This window comes from Hyla sarda, unplaced genomic scaffold (assembly GCF_029499605.1).
Source record: "Hyla sarda isolate aHylSar1 unplaced genomic scaffold, aHylSar1.hap1 scaffold_2131, whole genome shotgun sequence".
NCBI lineage: Eukaryota > Metazoa > Chordata > Amphibia > Anura > Hylidae > Hyla > Hyla sarda.
Genome location: NW_026608797.1, coordinates 12,435 through 30,557, shown reverse-complemented (window position 1 = coordinate 30,557; position 18,123 = coordinate 12,435). Strand labels below are relative to the sequence as shown.

Sequence of the window (18,123 nt, the reverse complement as noted above, 5' to 3'; positions counted from 1 at the left end):
TTAGTGCAATGGATGGCTGGAAGCATTTGTCTTTGCCTTTGCAATACCACAGAAGCAATGCATGGTCAATGTACAGCAATGACACACCTGTGTGAACAGCCAGGAGACCCCCCCCCCCCCCCCATGTTATGTTACATAGTTACATAGTTAGTACGGTCGAAAAAAGACATATGTCCATCACGTTCAACCAGGGAATTAAGGGGTAGGGGTGTGGCGCGATATTGGGGAAGGGATGAGATTTTATATTTCTTCATAAGCATTAATCTTATTTTGTCAATTAGGAACATTCAGCACCCACCCGCTATCAAGGCAGCTGCCTATCATGTCATGCCCTACCTGCACAGGTGTGCTGGCTACTCAAATGATCCAATTAAGGAGGCCATTTAGTCAGCAGCAGCAGAAGTCCTGTGCCTGACGCTCCAACAGGGGCCAGACACAAGCAGAAGCAGAAGACAGCAGAAGCAGCAGCAGCACCACCTTTTGTTTTTTGGCTGCAGCAGCAGCAAGGCCCACAGGGCTGGCTAGCTGGCTAGCCAGCAAGCAGGTAGCAATGAAAGTAGGAATCTTTCTTTTTAACCCTGTAAGGGGGTGGTGCACTGTACCCGAAGATACTGTACCCGAAGATACTGCCATATCGGGTTCAATGCATAGGGCGACGGAAGCAAGCTTCGAAATCGGCCCCCGTTCTCAAAAATCCATTTAATATATGGTCCCCAGATAGGGGACGTATCAGATATTAAACTGATAAGAACAGATACTACACTTGATCTTAGCCAAAAGGCCGAGAAGCGATAACCGTGAAAGGGGCGGGCCCAACAAGGTCCCCTTCATGGGCACTATCACTGCTTGCTGTCAGGGAGGCTGCCAGACAATTTTCCATGCACACTCTGGGCTGGGGGGCAGTCAACCACCAGTACACACAGCAGAACCTAAACCCATACCATTATTGCTAAGCAGCAAGACAGGGGCCCATTGCACTCCCACGGGGCCTTTTTAAATGCAATCCATAACCCGGATTTGCCAGGAACCCTTCTTACTCCTCCTACTTGCATGTGACACTGGGCTTAGGATCTGCATAGGAAACACACACACAAGCACACACCTACCTTTGTTGCCTGCAGATGCCTCCTTGGCTGTCCCCAAACGGTATCAAACCAACACCCACGGGAAGCTGTAAGCATAGAGGACATGCCTGCACCCCATTGGACTTACCTGTGTGGGTTAAATCCGGGTTATTTGACAACCTATGGCGGTGATGGTTCTGCTCAGGCAGAGCAGTGCTGATGCTCCTCATAAAGCTGTCGCTGCTGTGAAGGTTCTAGGTGACATCACAAATCCCTTTGGTTACATACACAACAAAGCTGGGTTGTTGTTGTTTACACTCTGCAAGGCCTGTGGAAGTGAGTGACATCATAGCACTGTAGTTCTGAGGGTTCAAGATGGATGCAACAATCTCCTGTTGCTTCTATGAAGGCCGTAATAGACGACATCACCAAACAGCTCCATAGTCACATACACAGCAAAGGAGAGATGTTGTTTACACCTAGTGATGTCAGTGGTATTGAGTGACATCACAGCACAGTGCTAAGGCTCCTGGGCCTGGACACAGCAGCGGCTGCAATATCTCAACGGAGAATACGTTTATATCTATGTGTGTGTGTGCGCATATATATATATATATATATATATATATATATATATATATATATATATTTCTCCGCCGAAATCACTTTTAAACCCATTTCCACCTTTTTTTCCCTTCTCTTCCTCTTACTTTTTTTTCACGTTTTTTTACGTTTTTCTCCTTTTCGCCTCTTTTCTGGGCGTATTATTCTTCTTTTTCTTCTTTTTTTTCGTCTAATGCATACCCCATCAGTGCAGCAATGCTTATTCAATACCGCCAGCAGATGGAGACACTGGGGGATAATTTTCTAAGGATTTATACTGATTTTTCCTGTCTGAATTTGTCGCACAGAAAGTTGCAGGCCAAATATGTGTGACATTTCTGCGACTTTAGCTTCTAGAGCATTTTTACAACATTATACATAGGTGCTGAATACATAAAAAGCGACTGTTCAGCGACAGACAAGTCGCATCGGCTGAAAGTAGGCCAGAATGTCAGTCCATGTTGGAGCAGGTTTAGATACAGTCTAAAGCATAGATCTCAAAGTCTGTGCACAGAATTTAGCAAGGGCCTCGCACCTTCTGATGCATCAGGTAGGTGCACAATAGCATAGCCTAACCCTCTGTACTTTGGTCTATATTGATGCGGGACATAGACAGCCAGCTGATGACCAATCCATTAGTGCAATGGATGGCTGGAAGCATTTGTCTTTGCCTTTGCAATACCACAGAAGCAATGCATGGTCAATGTACAGCAATGACACACCTGTGTGAACAGCCAGGAGACCCCCCCCCCCATGTTATGTTACATAGTTACATAGTTAGTACGGTCGAAAAAAGACATATGTCCATCACGTTCAACCAGGGAATTAAGGGGTAGGGGTGTGGCGCGATATTGGGGAAGGGATGAGATTTTATATTTCTTCATAAGCATTAATCTTATTTTGTCAATTAGGAACATTCAGCACCCACCCGCTATCAAGGCAGCTGCCTATCATGTCATGCCCTACCTGCACAGGTGTGCTGGCTACTCAAATGATCCAATTAAGGAGGCCATTTAGTCAGCAGCAGCAGAAGTCCTGTGCCTGGACGCTCCAACAGGGGCCAGACACAAGCAGAAGCAGAAGCAGCAGAAGCAGCAGCAGCACCACCTTTTGTTTTTTGGCTGCAGCAGCAGCAAGGCCCACAGGGCTGGCTAGCTGGCTAGCCAGCAAGCAGGTAGCAATGAAAGTAGGAATCTTTCTTTTTAACCCTGTAAGGGGGTGGTGCACTGTACCCGAAGATACTGCCATATCGGGTCAATGCATAGGGCGACGGAAGCAAGCTTCGAAATCGGCCCCCGTTCTCAAAAATCCATTTAATATATGGTCCCCAGATAGGGGACGTATCAGATATTAAACTGATAAGAACAGATACTACACTTGATCTTAGCCAAAAGGCCGAGAAGCGATAACCGTGAAAGGGGCGGGCCCAACAAGGTCCCCTTCATGGGCACTATCACTGCTTGCTGTCAGGGAGGCTGCCAGACAATTTTCCATGCACACTCTGGGCTGGGGGGCAGTCAACCACCAGTACACACAGCAGAACCTAAACCCATACCATTATTGCTAAGCAGCAAGACAGGGGCCCATTGCACTCCCACGGGGCCTTTTTAAATGCAATCCATAACCCGGATTTGCCAGGAACCCTTCTTACTCCTCCTACTTGCATGTGACACTGGGCTTAGGATCTGCATAGGAAACACACACACAAGCACACACCTACCTTTGTTGCCTGCAGATGCCTCCTTGGCTGTCCCCAAACGGTATCAAACCAACACCCACGGGAAGCTGTAAGCATAGAGGACATGCCTGCACCCCATTGGACTTACCTGTGTGGGTTAAATCCGGGTTATTTGACAACCTATGGCGGTGATGGTTCTGCTCAGGCAGAGCAGTGCTGATGCTCCTCTGTCGCTGCTGTGAAGGTTCTAGGTGACATCACAAATCCCTTTGGTTACATACACAACAAAGCTGGGTTGTTGTTGTTTACACTCTGCAAGGCCTGTGGAAGTGAGTGACATCATAGCACTGTAGTTCTGAGGGTTCAAGATGGATGCAACAATCTCCTGTTGCTTCTATGAAGGCCGTAATAGACGACATCACCAAACAGCTCCATAGTCACATACACAGCAAAGGAGAGATGTTGTTTACACCTAGTGATGTCAGTGGTATTGAGTGACATCACAGCACAGTGCTAAGGCTCCTGGGCCTGGACACAGCAGCGGCTGCAATATCTCAACGGAGAATACGTTTATATCTATGTGTGTGTGTGCGCATATATATATATATATATATATATATATATATATATATATTTCTCCGCCGAAATCACTTTTAAACCATTTCCACCTTTTTTTCCCTTCTCTTCCTCTTACTTTTTTTTCACGTTTTTTTACGTTTTTCTCCTTTTCGCCTCTTTTCTGGGCGTATTATTCTTCTTTTTCTTCTTTTTTTTCGTCTAATGCATACCCCATCAGTGCAGCAATGCTTATTCAATACCGCCAGCAGATGGAGACACTGGGGGATAATTTTCTAAGGATTTATACTGATTTTTCCTGTCTGAATTTGTCGCACAGAAAGTTGCAGGCCAAATATGTGTGACATTTCTGCGACTTTAGCTTCTAGAGCATTTTTACAACATTATACATAGGTGCTGAATACATAAAAAGCGACTGTTCAGCGACAGACAAGTCGCATCGGCTGAAAGTAGGCCAGAATGTCAGTCCATGTTGGAGCAGGTTTAGATACAGTCTAAAGCATAGATCTCAAAGTCTGTGCACAGAATTTAGCAAGGGCCTCGCACCTTCTGATGCATCAGGTAGGTGCACAATAGCATAGCCTAACCCTCTGTACTTTGGTCTATATTGATGCGGGACATAGACAGCCAGCTGATGACCAATCCATTAGTGCAATGGATGGCTGGAAGCATTTGTCTTTGCCTTTGCAATACCACAGAAGCAATGCATGGTCAATGTACAGCAATGACACACCTGTGTGAACAGCCAGGAGACCCCCCCCCCCCATGTTATGTTACATAGTTACATAGTTAGTACGGTCGAAAAAAGACATATGTCCATCACGTTCAACCAGGGAATTAAGGGGTAGGGGTGTGGCGCGATATTGGGGAAGGGATGAGATTTTATATTTCTTCATAAGCATTAATCTTATTTTGTCAATTAGGAACATTCAGCACCCACCCGCTATCAAGGCAGCTGCCTATCATGTCATGCCCTACCTGCACAGGTGTGCTGGCTACTCAAATGATCCAATTAAGGAGGCCATTTAGTCAGCAGCAGCAGAAGTCCTGTGCCTGGACGCTCCAACAGGGGCCAGACACAAGCAGAAGCAGAAGCAGCAGCACCTTTTGTTTTTTGGCTGCAGCAGCAGCAAGGCCCACAGGGCTGGCTAGCTGGCTAGCCAGCAAGCAGGTAGCAATGAAAGTAGGAATCTTTCTTTTTAACCCTGTAAGGGGGTGGTGCACTGTACCCGAAGATACTGCCATATCGGGTCAATGCATAGGGCGACGGAAGCAAGCTTCGAAATCGGCCCCCGTTCTCAAAAATCCATTTAATTTATGGTCCCCAGATAGGGGGACGTATCAGATATTAAACTGATAAGAACAGATACTACACTTGATCTTAGCCAAAAGGCCGAGAAGCGATAACCGTGAAAGGGGCGGGCCCAACAAGGTCCCCTTCATGGGCACTATCACTGCTTGCTGTCAGGGAGGCTGCCAGACAATTTTCCATGCACACTCTGGGCTGGGGGGCAGTCAACCACCAGTACACACAGCAGAACCTAAACCCATACCATTATTGCTAAGCAGCAAGACAGGGGCCCATTGCACTCCCACGGGGCCTTTTTAAATGCAATCCATAACCCGGATTTGCCAGGAACCCTTCTTACTCCTCCTACTTGCATGTGACACTGGGCTTAGGATCTGCATAGGAAACACACACACAAGCACACACCTACCTTTGTTGCCTGCAGATGCCTCCTTGGCTGTCCCCAAACGGTATCAAACCAACACCCACGGGAAGCTGTAAGCATAGAGGACATGCCTGCACCCCATTGGACTTACCTGTGTGGGTTAAATCCGGGTTATTTGACAACCTATGGCGGTGATGGTTCTGCTCAGGCAGAGCAGTGCTGATGCTCCTCATAAAGCTGTCGCTGCTGTGAAGGTTCTAGGTGACATCACAAATCCCTTTGGTTACATACACAACAAAGCTGGGTTGTTGTTGTTTACACTCTGCAAGGGCCTGTGGAAGTGAGTGACATCATAGCACTGTAGTTCTGAGGGTTCAAGATGGATGCAACAATCTCCTGTTGCTTCTATGAAGGCCGTAATAGACGACATCACCAAACAGCTCCATAGTCACATACACAGCAAAGGAGAGATGTTGTTTACACCTAGTGATGTCAGTGGTATTGAGTGACATCACAGCACAGTGCTAAGGCTCCTGGGCCTGGACACAGCAGCGGCTGCAATATCTCAACGGAGAATACGTTTATATCTATGTGTGTGTGTGCGCATATATATATATATATATATATATACTATATATATATATATATATTTCTCCGCCGAAATCACTTTTAAACCCATTTCCACCTTTTTTTCCCTTCTCTTCCTCTTACTTTTTTTTCACGTTTTTTTTACGTTTTTCTCCTTTTCGCCTCTTTTCTGGGCGTATTATTCTTCTTTTTCTTCTTTTTTTTCGTCTAATGCATACCCCATCAGTGCAGCAATGCTTATTCAATACCGCCAGCAGATGGAGACACTGGGGGATAATTTTCTAAGGATTTATACTGATTTTTCCTGTCTGAATTTGTCGCACAGAAAGTTGCAGGCCAAATATGTGTGACATTTCTGCGACTTTAGCTTCTAGAGCATTTTTACAACATTATACATAGGTGCTGAATACATAAAAAGCGACTGTTCAGCGACAGACAAGTCGCATCGGCTGAAAGTAGGCCAGAATGTCAGTCCATGTTGGAGCAGGTTTAGATACAGTCTAAAGCATAGATCTCAAAGTTCTGTGCACAGAATTTAGCAAGGGCCCTCGCACCTTCTGATGCATCAGGTAGGTGCACAATAGCATAGCCTAACCCTCTGTACTTTGGTCTATATTGATGCGGGACATAGACAGCCAGCTGATGACCAATCCATTAGTGCAATGGATGGCTGGAAGCATTTGTCTTTGCCTTTGCAATACCACAGAAGCAATGCATGGTCAATGTACAGCAATGACACACCTGTGTGAACAGCCAGGAGACCCCCCCCCCCATGTTATGTTACATAGTTACATAGTTAGTACGGTCGAAAAAAGACATATGTCCATCACGTTCAACCAGGGAATTAAGGGGTAGGGGTGTGGCGCGATATTGGGGAAGGGATGAGATTTTATATTTCTTCATAAGCATTAATCTTATTTTGTCAATTAGGAACATTCAGCACCCACCCGCTATCAAGGCAGCTGCCTATCATGTCATGCCCTACCTGCACAGGTGTGCTGGCTACTCAAATGATCCAATTAAGGAGGCCATTTAGTCAGCAGCAGCAGAAGTCCTGTGCCTGGACGCTCCAACAGGGGCCAGACACAAGCAGAAGCAGAAGCAGCAGAAGCAGCAGCAGCACCACCTTTTGTTTTTTGGCTGCAGCAGCAGCAAGGCCCACAGGGCTGGCTAGCTGGCTAGCCAGCAAGCAGGTAGCAATGAAAGTAGGAATCTTTCTTTTTAACCCTGTAAGGGGGTGGTGCACTGTACCCGAAGATACTGCCATATCGGGTCAATGCATAGGGCGACGGAAGCAAGCTTCGAAATCGGCCCCCGTTCTCAAAAATCCATTTAATATATGGTCCCCAGATAGGGGACGTATCAGATATTAAACTGATAAGAACAGATACTACACTTGATCTTAGCCAAAAGGCCGAGAAGCGATAACCGTGAAAGGGGCGGGCCCAACAAGGTCCCCTTCATGGGCACTATCACTGCTTGCTGTCAGGGAGGCTGCCAGACAATTTTCCATGCACACTCTGGGCTGGGGGGCAGTCAACCACCAGTACACACAGCAGAACCTAAACCCATACCATTATTGCTAAGCAGCAATAATAGGGGCCCATTGCACTCCCACGGGGCCTTTTTAAATGCAATCCATAACCCGGATTTGCCAGGAACCCTTCTTACTCCTCCTACTTGCATGTGACACTGGGCTTAGGATCTGCATAGGAAACACACACACAAGCACACACCTACCTTTGTTGCCTGCAGATGCCTCCTTGGCTGTCCCCAAACGGTATCAAACCAACACCCACGGGAAGCTGTAAGCATAGAGGACATGCCTGCACCCCATTGGACTTACCTGTGTGGGTTAAATCCGGGTTATTTGACAACCTATGGCGGTGATGGGTTCTGCTCAGGCAGAGCAGTGCTGATGCTCCTCATAAAGCTGTCGCTCGCTGCTGTGAAGGTTCTAGGTGACATCACAAATCCCTTTGGTTACATACACAACAAAGCTGGGTTGTTGTTGTTTACACTCTGCAAGGCCTGTGGAAGTGAGTGACATCATAGCACTGTAGTTCTGAGGGTTCAAGATGGATGCAACAATCTCCTGTTGCTTCTATGAAGGCCGTAATAGACGACATCACCAAACAGCTCCATAGTCACATACACAGCAAAGGAGAGATGTTGTTTACACCTAGTGATGTCAGTGGTATTGAGTGACATCACAGCACAGTGCTAAGGCTCCTGGGCCTGGACACAGCAGCGGCTGCAATATCTCAACGGAGAATACGTTTATATCTATGTGTGTGTGTGCGCATATATATATATATATATATATATATATATATATATATATATATATTTCTCCGCCGAAATCACTTTTAAACCCATTTCCACCTTTTTTTCCCTTCTCTTCCTCTTACTTTTTTTTCACGTTTTTTTACGTTTTTCTCCTTTTCGCCTCTTTTCTGGGCGTATTATTCTTCTTTTTCTTCTTTTTTTTCGTCTAATGCATACCCCATCAGTGCAGCAATGCTTATTCAATACCGCCAGCAGATGGAGACACTGGGGGATAATTTTCTAAGGATTTATACTGATTTTTCCTGTCTGAATTTGTCGCACAGAAAGTTGCAGGCCAAATATGTGTGACATTTCTGCGACTTTAGCTTCTAGAGCATTTTTACAACATTATACATAGGTGCTGAATACATAAAAAGCGACTGTTCAGCGACAGACAAGTCGCATCGGCTGAAAGTAGGCCAGAATGTCAGTCCATGTTGGAGCAGGTTTAGATACAGTCTAAAGCATAGATCTCAAAGTCTGTGCACAGAATTTAGCAAGGGCCTCGCACCTTCTGATGCATCAGGTAGGTGCACAATAGCATAGCCTAACCCTCTGTACTTTGGTCTATATTGATGCGGGACATAGACAGCCAGCTGATGACCAATCCATTAGTGCAATGGATGGCTGGAAGCATTTGTCTTTGCCTTTGCAATACCACAGAAGCAATGCATGGTCAATGTACAGCAATGACACACCTGTGTGAACAGCCAGGAGACCCCCCCCCCCATGTTATGTTACATAGTTACATAGTTAGTACGGTCGAAAAAAGACATATGTCCATCACGTTCAACCAGGGAATTAAGGGGTAGGGGTGTGGCGCGATATTGGGGAAGGGATGAGATTTTATATTTCTTCATAAGCATTAATCTTATTTTGTCAATTAGGAACATTCAGCACCCACCCGCTATCAAGGCAGCTGCCTATCATGTCATGCCCTACCTGCACAGGTGTGCTGGCTACTCAAATGATCCAATTAAGGAGGCCATTTAGTCAGCAGCAGCAGAAGTCCTGTGCCTGGACGCTCCAACAGGGGCCAGACACAAGCAGAAGCAGAAGCAGCACCACCTTTTGTTTTTTGGCTGCAGCAGCAGCAAGGCCCACAGGGCTGGCTAGCTGGCTAGCCAGCAAGCAGGTAGCAATGAAAGTAGGAATCTTTCTTTTTAACCCTGTAAGGGGGTGGTGCACTGTACCCGAAGATACTGCCATATCGGGTCAATGCATAGGGCGACGGAAGCAAGCTTCGAAATCGGCCCCCGTTCTCAAAAATCCATTTAATATATGGTCCCCAGATAGGGGACGTATCAGATATTAAACTGATAAGAACAGATAAGGTTTCAACAAAATTTTATTGAATAAATAAGAAACCATACAAAATTTAAAATGCAAAATAATAAAAGGTTCACAAAAGTTTTAAAATACAAATAATAAAACCAGTAATAAAAGGAGAAAAAATAAAAATGGCAGGATAAAACATTATACAAATGTCATAAAAACTGATTATACTGTTATTTCGTTCCATAGAGGCAGACACCACATGGATGCTGCCTCGCTGGCCCCCAACTGTTTCTTGTCTCTTAGGTAATAGATGTACATCTCACTCAGGGCCAGCTTTATACAGTTTTTAACATCAATAAAATCATGTTTAAAAAGTAAGATGTTCCTAACTTTCCAGATGGCATTTTTAAAACAATTAATAATCATCCAGCAGATCATCTGCTGTTTAAAATTGGGGCAGTTAAAAAGACCGTAAAAGACACATTCGTGATTAAAATCTTTTAGGCCGCAGGCCCACTTCAAAAGTGGGCCTACCTTCCTCCAAAGCTCCCGTGCAAAAGGGCAGTTCCAAAATATGTGCAGCACCGTTTCGTCCACTCCGCAGCCATCTCTCGGGCACTTGGCTCTCGCCACCAGTCCTCGCCTGTGCTGGAACTCACGAGTAGGGAGGCACTGGTGGACGATTGCCCAGGCAAGATCCCTGTGTACATTCGCCAGAAACTTCCCGTACACGTTCCGCCATACCTTTTTGGATCTTGCCTGTGTGAAATTGGACACTGCCAGGGTAACCTCACTCCGCCTGAGGACCTTTGATACCTTTCTCTGGTCCCCCAGTATGTCAGGCTCCAAATCTTGGAGACCTAGGAGCCTGACTGTCTTTTCCAACACCACATAATGTTTTGGGGGACACAGAAGCACCGGAGCGTTCAGAGGGATGCGCAACCATCTTTTAAAAACCATGCCCGCAGCGTACCTTAAAAAGCAGCTAAAAATGCCATCGGATTTAATAATTTTAAAACAGAAACAGAAATACTTTATGTAAAAGAAAGTAAAAAGGTTAGGAACATCTTTCCCGCCATTATCTTTACTTTTGTACATAAAATCACGCTTTAATTTCTCCATTTTTGAACCCCATAAAAAAGTAAAAACAATTCTAGTTACTTTTTTAATGTATAAAATAGATGGAGGAAATACCATGGCAATGTATAGCATAATAGGGAGTAAAACCATCTTTATTATTAAAATCTTCCCCTCCATGGTAAGGTTTCTAAGATTCCACATTAAAATCTTCTTCTCCATCTTAGCTATAGCTGAATCCCAGTTAGGGCTCCCATCATTGACCTGGTTAAAAACAATACCTAAAACTTTAATTTGATCCTGTTGCATTGTGACTCCTGGGGTGATGGATGAATCCCAGGAGCCAATATAAAAACAGTCACATTTATCTGTGTTTAGCTTAAAACCAGAGACCTCGCAGAAATAGCTGGTGTTCCTCAATGCCCCCCTCATGGATGGAGAGTCCGGGCACAGTATGGTGACATCATCCATGTACCCCAACACCTTTAGATGGGTCCCTCCTCCACCAGGTATCGGTACGCCTCTTACTACCCGGTCTTTTCTGAGGAGGGCCATCAGTGGTTCGATTGCGCAAATAAAAAGGAGTGGGGACAGGGGGCAGCCCTGTTTGACACCTGATAAAAGAGGAACACCGCTGGTTAAAAAGCCATTAACAGAGACTTGACTAAAACAGGATCGGTATAAAAGCATGATTCGGCTTAAAATCGTTTCAGGCACTGCCATCTTTTTAAGAACTAAAAACAGGTATTCATGGGAGACCCTATCAAAGGCTTTTTCAAAGTCTAAGGATAAAATTGCTACAGTTTGATTTCTATCCTTAAAATACCATAAAACATCTCTTAAAATATTTAGGGATTCAGCTATAGACCTTCCAGGTACCCCACAAACCTGATTTGGGTGAATTAATTTATGAATAAAAGGTTTAAAACGGACAGCTAACAACTTGGCTAAAACTTTATAATCGACATTTAAAAGTGTGATGGGGCGCCAATTTTTTAGCATATCCTTTTCACCCTTTTTAAAAAGTAATGATACAATCCCCCTCCTCCAGGAAGGGGGAAGTTCATTAACAATAAAAGTTTCTTTATACAATAAAACCATATCATCCTTTAAAATATCCCAAAAAGCTAAATAAAATTCGATGGGTAAACCATCTTCCCCAGGGGCCTTCCCACTAGAAAAACTTTTAAAAACAAATAAAAGTTCATCTAAGTTAAGATCACGGGATAAAACCTCCTGGTCTAAAACATCTAGCTTAAAATCAAGGGAATTAAGAACATGTTCTAAAAAGGATGGATTAAGATCTTTCTTATTAAAAAGAAGCTGGTAGAAGTTAAAAACTGCATCTAACATGCCTTTTGGAGTGGATTCACCCTCAAGGTTTTGGATGATATCCCTCCTATTCATCACTTTTTTAAAAAAGAAACGGGAACATTTCTCGCCCTCCTCCAGGTGCTGCACATGTGAGTTAAAAATGATTTGTTTCCCTTTCTTTTCTATGGCATGTTTTATTTCAGTTTTAAGGTTTAAAATATCATTTTCTACATCCATACCAGCTTCTTTCAATTTAAAAAGTACATTTAAACGCATGTTAAGAACATAAAACCACTGTTTTTCCATTTTTGCCTTCTTCTTACCTGCTTTGATAAAAAAAAATCTGATTTTAGATTTGGTGCCCTCCCACCAGTGCAGCATAGGCTCGTGGGGTTTTCTTTGTGATTGCCAGCATTGGTAGGTCCGCACAAACTCCTCTTTTATCTCAGGGTCCTCTAGGAGTGTGGTGTTTAATCTCCAGAGGCCCCTTTTTGCTTTTTGCTCCCCCTCTAGCTCCAGGCCCACCAAGAGGAGCTTATGATCAGAGAAGATATTCTGCTCGAGCGTGCATTTCAGGGGTTTAAAAGCTCTAGAGGAAAAAATAAAATCGATTCTGGAGCTCACTCTTCCATTGGACCATGTGGCGCCCGGGTCCTCCGGCAAGAGATCCTTCCAGCAATCTTTCAAATTAAAATCATCAATAAAATTTTTAAGCAGGTAAGAAGTGCGGTCTTTACGATTAATATCCCCACCCTGCCGGTGTTCCCCATCACGTATGCAGTTAAAATCACCTCCCACCAGCAGGGGGGAAGACCCAACACAAAACAGTGGTAAAATTTCAAATAGTTCTGCCCGCTCCTGTTTATCAGGAGGGGCATACACATTTAAAACACGAATTAAAAGTCCATTAAAATATAGATGAATTAAAAGAGCTCTGCCAGGCACAATCTCAGTTACTGTATGAATAGAAAAGGACTGGCCTCGGCAGAGCAGCCCAACACCCACAGAACGACAGTCATTTGCACCGGACCATATGGATGGGCCCAGCTTCCAGTCTTCTTTTAAGTCTTTATAGTCCATTTTACTAGGGATTCCACATTCTTGTAGCAGGCAAAGGTCAAAGTCACATGTCTCTAGATAAGAAAATAAAGCAGCCCTGCGATCAGGGCTCTTTAAGGACCTCACATTGAGTGAGGCAATTTTTACAGGGATAGGCATAGTTTATGGAGAGTCCGTGCTTGGAGAATCAAAGTCAATAATAAGCTGCGTACCGTCATCCCCCGCCTGCGGGGTCATCAGCTCCTTGATGTTCTGAGGGTCGGAGCTTGAGATCGATGATGCCCCGACCCTGAGCTCGCTCTCGTCCGAACTACGGCACGCCGCTTTCCTTTGAATGTCTTCCTCTTCTTCTTCTCTTTGTCTTTTAAATGTCACACTGCTGTCCATATCCTCTGTGTTGCTCTCACTCGATGTAATCTCTGGCCCCCGGCTGATGGATCTGCGTCTTCTTTCATCATTTGACGACTGGAACTGCTGCACAGGGGCCTGTGAGGCCTCTTTTCCGGAACCTTTGCCGCTACCTTGGGAAGTTTTCATCGCTTGTTCCCCAGCAAGCGTTGCTGAGGACTGTTGCTCCAACTTCCCCATCGATCGACGATGGCCAGTTTTACCCACCGGGTCCACTGCTGGCGGGGCAGCAAACCCTGGTTTGGCGCCACTTGTCTTCTTGGCCCTGTCCTGTATAGGCGGAGTAACAGGACCGGGCTCAGACCTGGCCACCTGGCTCCCCTTCCGGCGGGCTTTCACCGGGGCCTCTTCGTCCGGAGCAGGGCGACCCTGGGCCAAGCCAGTACCTGGCTTATGCTGCAATTTTGGGTCCACTTTTGCCCCCACCGAGGCCCGTCGGCTGCCACCCGCCACAGGTGAGCCCCCTTCAGAAGTTTTGGCGGGCTCTTGAGCCAGGTAGGAAGTCGATCGACGTCTTTCAATTTCCCGGGCAGTAAACTCGATCACCCGCCCGGGCTTCGTGGAATCCCCATGGCCTCCCCCTAGCACTACCACCGGTGGGCCCCCCGATGGAGCACCAGAGGTCTTGGGCCTGGACCCATCAGTACCTGCCATCTGGGGTTTGGGCATCTTAAAAAAGGACGTCTTTTGTCCTGTCCCCTCTTTGGGTGGGCCCAGCCTTGACCCACCCATCGTAGTTTTTGCTTTATGGGGACAGGAATTAAAATCGTGTTTTTCCTCTCCGCAGAGGTTGCACCTTATCGTATGGCTACATCTTGAGGCTATGTGACCTTCTTGGCCACACCTATTGCAGCGAATCACACGCTCCGCGCCGCAGGTCTCCTGGGTGTGGCCAAACCTCAAGCAATTTCGGCAATACATAGGCATTTGAGGATAGAACAGGAAGCCCCGAACTCTCCCGATGGCAAAATTTGGGGGCGGATGGCAAAGACCCCCAATACCACCGGGATCCTTACGGAGCTTGACCCAGAACTTCCTCTTGCCGTTCCAGAACCGCACGGAGTTCAAGATTTTGTTTGCGAATCGCACCTCTTCGCAGTATCGCCGAAGAAAAGTGGCTATATCCTCCGTGGTCACATGAGGGCTGTGCATAGCCACCACCAACGGTATATGTTCCTCACCATAGAGGAACTGGAACGAAAGACCGTCGAGTCGATCGTCCCTCTGGTCCGCACCAGACAAGGTTGCATAGATGTTATCGCAACACGCCGTGGCCGTGAAGGTGACGGTATACAGGCCACGGCTTTCCTGGTCATTTAGACACAGGATGTCCTCCCTATTGAGGCGGAAGTAGTCAAGAAGAATCACCTCCGCAATGAAGCGGAGGTTCTTCAACTGACGATGGCTCTCCGACACCTCTATGCGGATGGTATTTCGCATCGACATTTCCCCAGAGGGGAAAGCCCAGGAGAACGGCATCTTCCACACCCAGGGACTAAGCCCCTTCCCCAATAGCAGCAGGGGCTCGGAATCCCGCTATAAAAGCGGAACCCTTACCCAAGGCAGAGGTCGGGGGTACCCTAGGTGCTTCCGAAGCTACAGGTAACGCTCAACGTACCGAAAATGCCTTCTGAGACACAAGGTCCCAGAGACAGGGGGATCGCAACCCGTTGTCCGTGGACTAAGCCCGCTCCCCAATAGCAGCAAGGGGGTGAAGTCCCTCCGTAAGGAGAGACAATCCCCCAAGGCCGAGAAGCGGGGTACCACAGACACCTTCCGACCAGACCAAATGCAGATACTACACTTGATCTTAGCCAAAAGGCCGAGAAGCGATAACCGTGAAAGGGGCGGGCCCAACAAGGTCCCCTTCATGGGCACTATCACTGCTTGCTGTCAGGGAGGCTGCCAGACAATTTTCCATGCACACTCTGGGCTGGGGGGCAGTCAACCACCAGTACACACAGCAGAACCTAAACCCATACCATTATTGCTAAGCAGCAAGACAGGGGCCCATTGCACTCCCACGGGGCCTTTTTAAATGCAATCCATAACCCGGATTTGCCAGGAACCCTTCTTACTCCTCCTACTTGCATGTGACACTGGGCTTAGGATCTGCATAGGAAACACACACACAAGCACACACCTACCTTTGTTGCCTGCAGATGCCTCCTTGGCTGTCCCCAAACGGTATCAAACCAACACCCACGGGAAGCTGTAAGCATAGAGGACATGCCTGCACCCCATTGGACTTACCTGTGTGGGTTAAATCCGGGTTATTTGACAACCTATGGCGGTGATGGTTCTGCTCAGGCAGAGCAGTGCTGATGCTCCTCATAAAGCTGTCGCTGCTGTGAAGGTTCTAGGTGACATCACAAATCCCTTTGGTTACATACACAACAAAGCTGGGTTGTTGTTGTTTACACTCTGCAAGGCCTGTGGAAGTGAGTGACATCATAGCACTGTAGTTCTGAGGGTTCAAGATGGATGCAACAATCTCCTGTTGCTTCTATGAAGGCCGTAATAGACGACATCACCAAACAGCTCCATAGTCACATACACAGCAAAGGAGAGATGTTGTTTACACCTAGTGATGTCAGTGGTATTGAGTGACATCACAGCACAGTGCTAAGGCTCCTGGGCCTGGACACAGCAGCGGCTGCAATATCTCAACGGAGAATACGTTTATATCTATGTGTGTGTGTGCGCATATATATATATATATATATATATATATATATATATATATATTTCTCCGCGGAAATCACTTTTAAACCCATTTCCACCTTTTTTTCCCTTCTCTTCCTCTTACTTTTTTTTCACGTTTTTTTACGTTTTTCTCCTTTTCGCCTCTTTTCTGGGCGTATTATTCTTCTTTTTCTTCTTTTTTTTCGTCTAATGCATACCCCATCAGTGCAGCAATGCTTATTCAATACCGCCAGCAGATGGAGACACTGGGGGATAATTTTCTAAGGATTTATACTGATTTTTCCTGTCTGAATTTGTCGCACAGAAAGTTGCAGGCCAAATATGTGTGACATTTCTGCGACTTTAGCTTCTAGAGCATTTTTACAACATTATACATAGGTGCTGAATACATAAAAAGCGACTGTTCAGCGACAGACAAGTCGCATCGGCTGAAAGTAGGCCAGAATGTCAGTCCATGTTGGAGCAGGTTTAGATACAGTCTAAAGCATAGATCTCAAAGTCTGTGCACAGAATTTAGCAAGGGCCTCGCACCTTCTGATGCATCAGGTAGGTGCACAATAGCATAGCCTAACCCTCTGTACTTTGGTCTATATTGATGCGGGACATAGACAGCCAGCTGATGACCAATCCATTAGTGCAATGGATGGCTGGAAGCATTTGTCTTTGCCTTTGCAATACCACAGAAGCAATGCATGGTCAATGTACAGCAATGACACACCTGTGTGAACAGCCAGGAGACCCCCCCCCCCATGTTATGTTACATAGTTACATAGTTAGTACGGTCGAAAAAAGACATATGTCCATCACGTTCAACCAGGGAATTAAGGGGTAGGGGTGTGGCGCGATATTGGGGAAGGGATGAGATTTTATATTTCTTCATAAGCATTAATCTTATTTTGTCAATTAGGAACATTCAGCACCCACCCGCTATCAAGGCAGCTGCCTATCATGTCATGCCCTACCTGCACAGGTGTGCTGGCTACTCAAATGATCCAATTAAGGAGGCCATTTAGTCAGCAGCAGCAGAAGTCCTGTGCCTGGACGCTCCAACAGGGGCCAGACACAAGCAGAAGCAGAAGCAGCAGAAGCAGCAGCAGCACCACCTTTTGTTTTTTGGCTGCAGCAGCAGCAAGGCCCACAGGGCTGGCTAGCTGGCTAGCCAGCAAGCAGGTAGCAATGAAAGTAGGAATCTTTCTTTTTAACCCTGTAAGGGGGTGGTGCACTGTACCCGAAGATACTGCCATATCGGGTCAATGCATAGGGCGACGGAAGCAAGCTTCGAAATCGGCCCCCGTTCTCAAAAATCCATTTAATATATGGTCCCCAGATAGGGGACGTATCAGATATTAAACTGATAAGAACAGATACTACACTTGATCTTAGCCAAAAGGCCGAGAAGCGATAACCGTGAAAGGGGCGGGCCCAACAAGGTCCCCTTCATGGGCACTATCACTGCTTGCTGTCAGGGAGGCTGCCAGACAATTTTCCATGCACACTCTGGGCTGGGGGGCAGTCAACCACCAGTACACACAGCAGAACCTAAACCCATACCATTATTGCTAAGCAGCAAGACAGGGGCCCATTGCACTCCCACGGGGCCTTTTTAAATGCAATCCATAACCCGGATTTGCCAGGAACCCTTCTTACTCCTCCTACTTGCATGTGACACTGGGCTTAGGATCTGCATAGGAAACACACACACAAGCACACACCTACCTTTGTTGCCTGCAGATGCCTCCTTGGCTGTCCCCAAACGGTATCAAACCAACAC

General features: G+C 46.3%; 5 non-coding genes and 2 pseudogenes across 5 annotated transcripts; all 7 read right to left on the bottom strand.

Moving 5' to 3' along the window:
* Nucleotides 1-586: 586 nt before the first annotated feature.
* Nucleotides 587-793, bottom strand: LOC130319450 (U2 spliceosomal RNA; annotated as a pseudogene).
* Nucleotides 794-2,883: 2,090 nt separating this feature from the next.
* On the bottom strand, nt 2,884-3,074 carry LOC130319442 (U2 spliceosomal RNA). The gene has a single exon (XR_008865625.1). It is a non-coding gene; the product is annotated as a U2 spliceosomal RNA (small nuclear RNA).
* Nucleotides 3,075-5,134: 2,060 nt separating this feature from the next.
* On the bottom strand, nt 5,135-5,326 carry LOC130319448 (U2 spliceosomal RNA). The gene has a single exon (XR_008865630.1). It is a non-coding gene; the product is annotated as a U2 spliceosomal RNA (small nuclear RNA).
* A 2,091-nt stretch (nt 5,327-7,417) lies between these two features.
* Nucleotides 7,418-7,608, bottom strand: LOC130319441 (U2 spliceosomal RNA). The gene has a single exon (XR_008865624.1). It is a non-coding gene; the product is annotated as a U2 spliceosomal RNA (small nuclear RNA).
* Nucleotides 7,609-9,687: 2,079 nt separating this feature from the next.
* LOC130319454 (U2 spliceosomal RNA) lies at nt 9,688-9,873 on the bottom strand. The gene has a single exon (XR_008865635.1). It is a non-coding gene; the product is annotated as a U2 spliceosomal RNA (small nuclear RNA).
* Nucleotides 9,874-15,262: 5,389 nt separating this feature from the next.
* LOC130319458 (U2 spliceosomal RNA) lies at nt 15,263-15,480 on the bottom strand (annotated as a pseudogene).
* A 2,084-nt stretch (nt 15,481-17,564) lies between these two features.
* Nucleotides 17,565-17,755, bottom strand: LOC130319440 (U2 spliceosomal RNA). Its single transcript, XR_008865623.1, has one exon. It is a non-coding gene; the product is annotated as a U2 spliceosomal RNA (small nuclear RNA).
* Between the last annotated feature and the right edge of the window lie 368 nt (nt 17,756-18,123).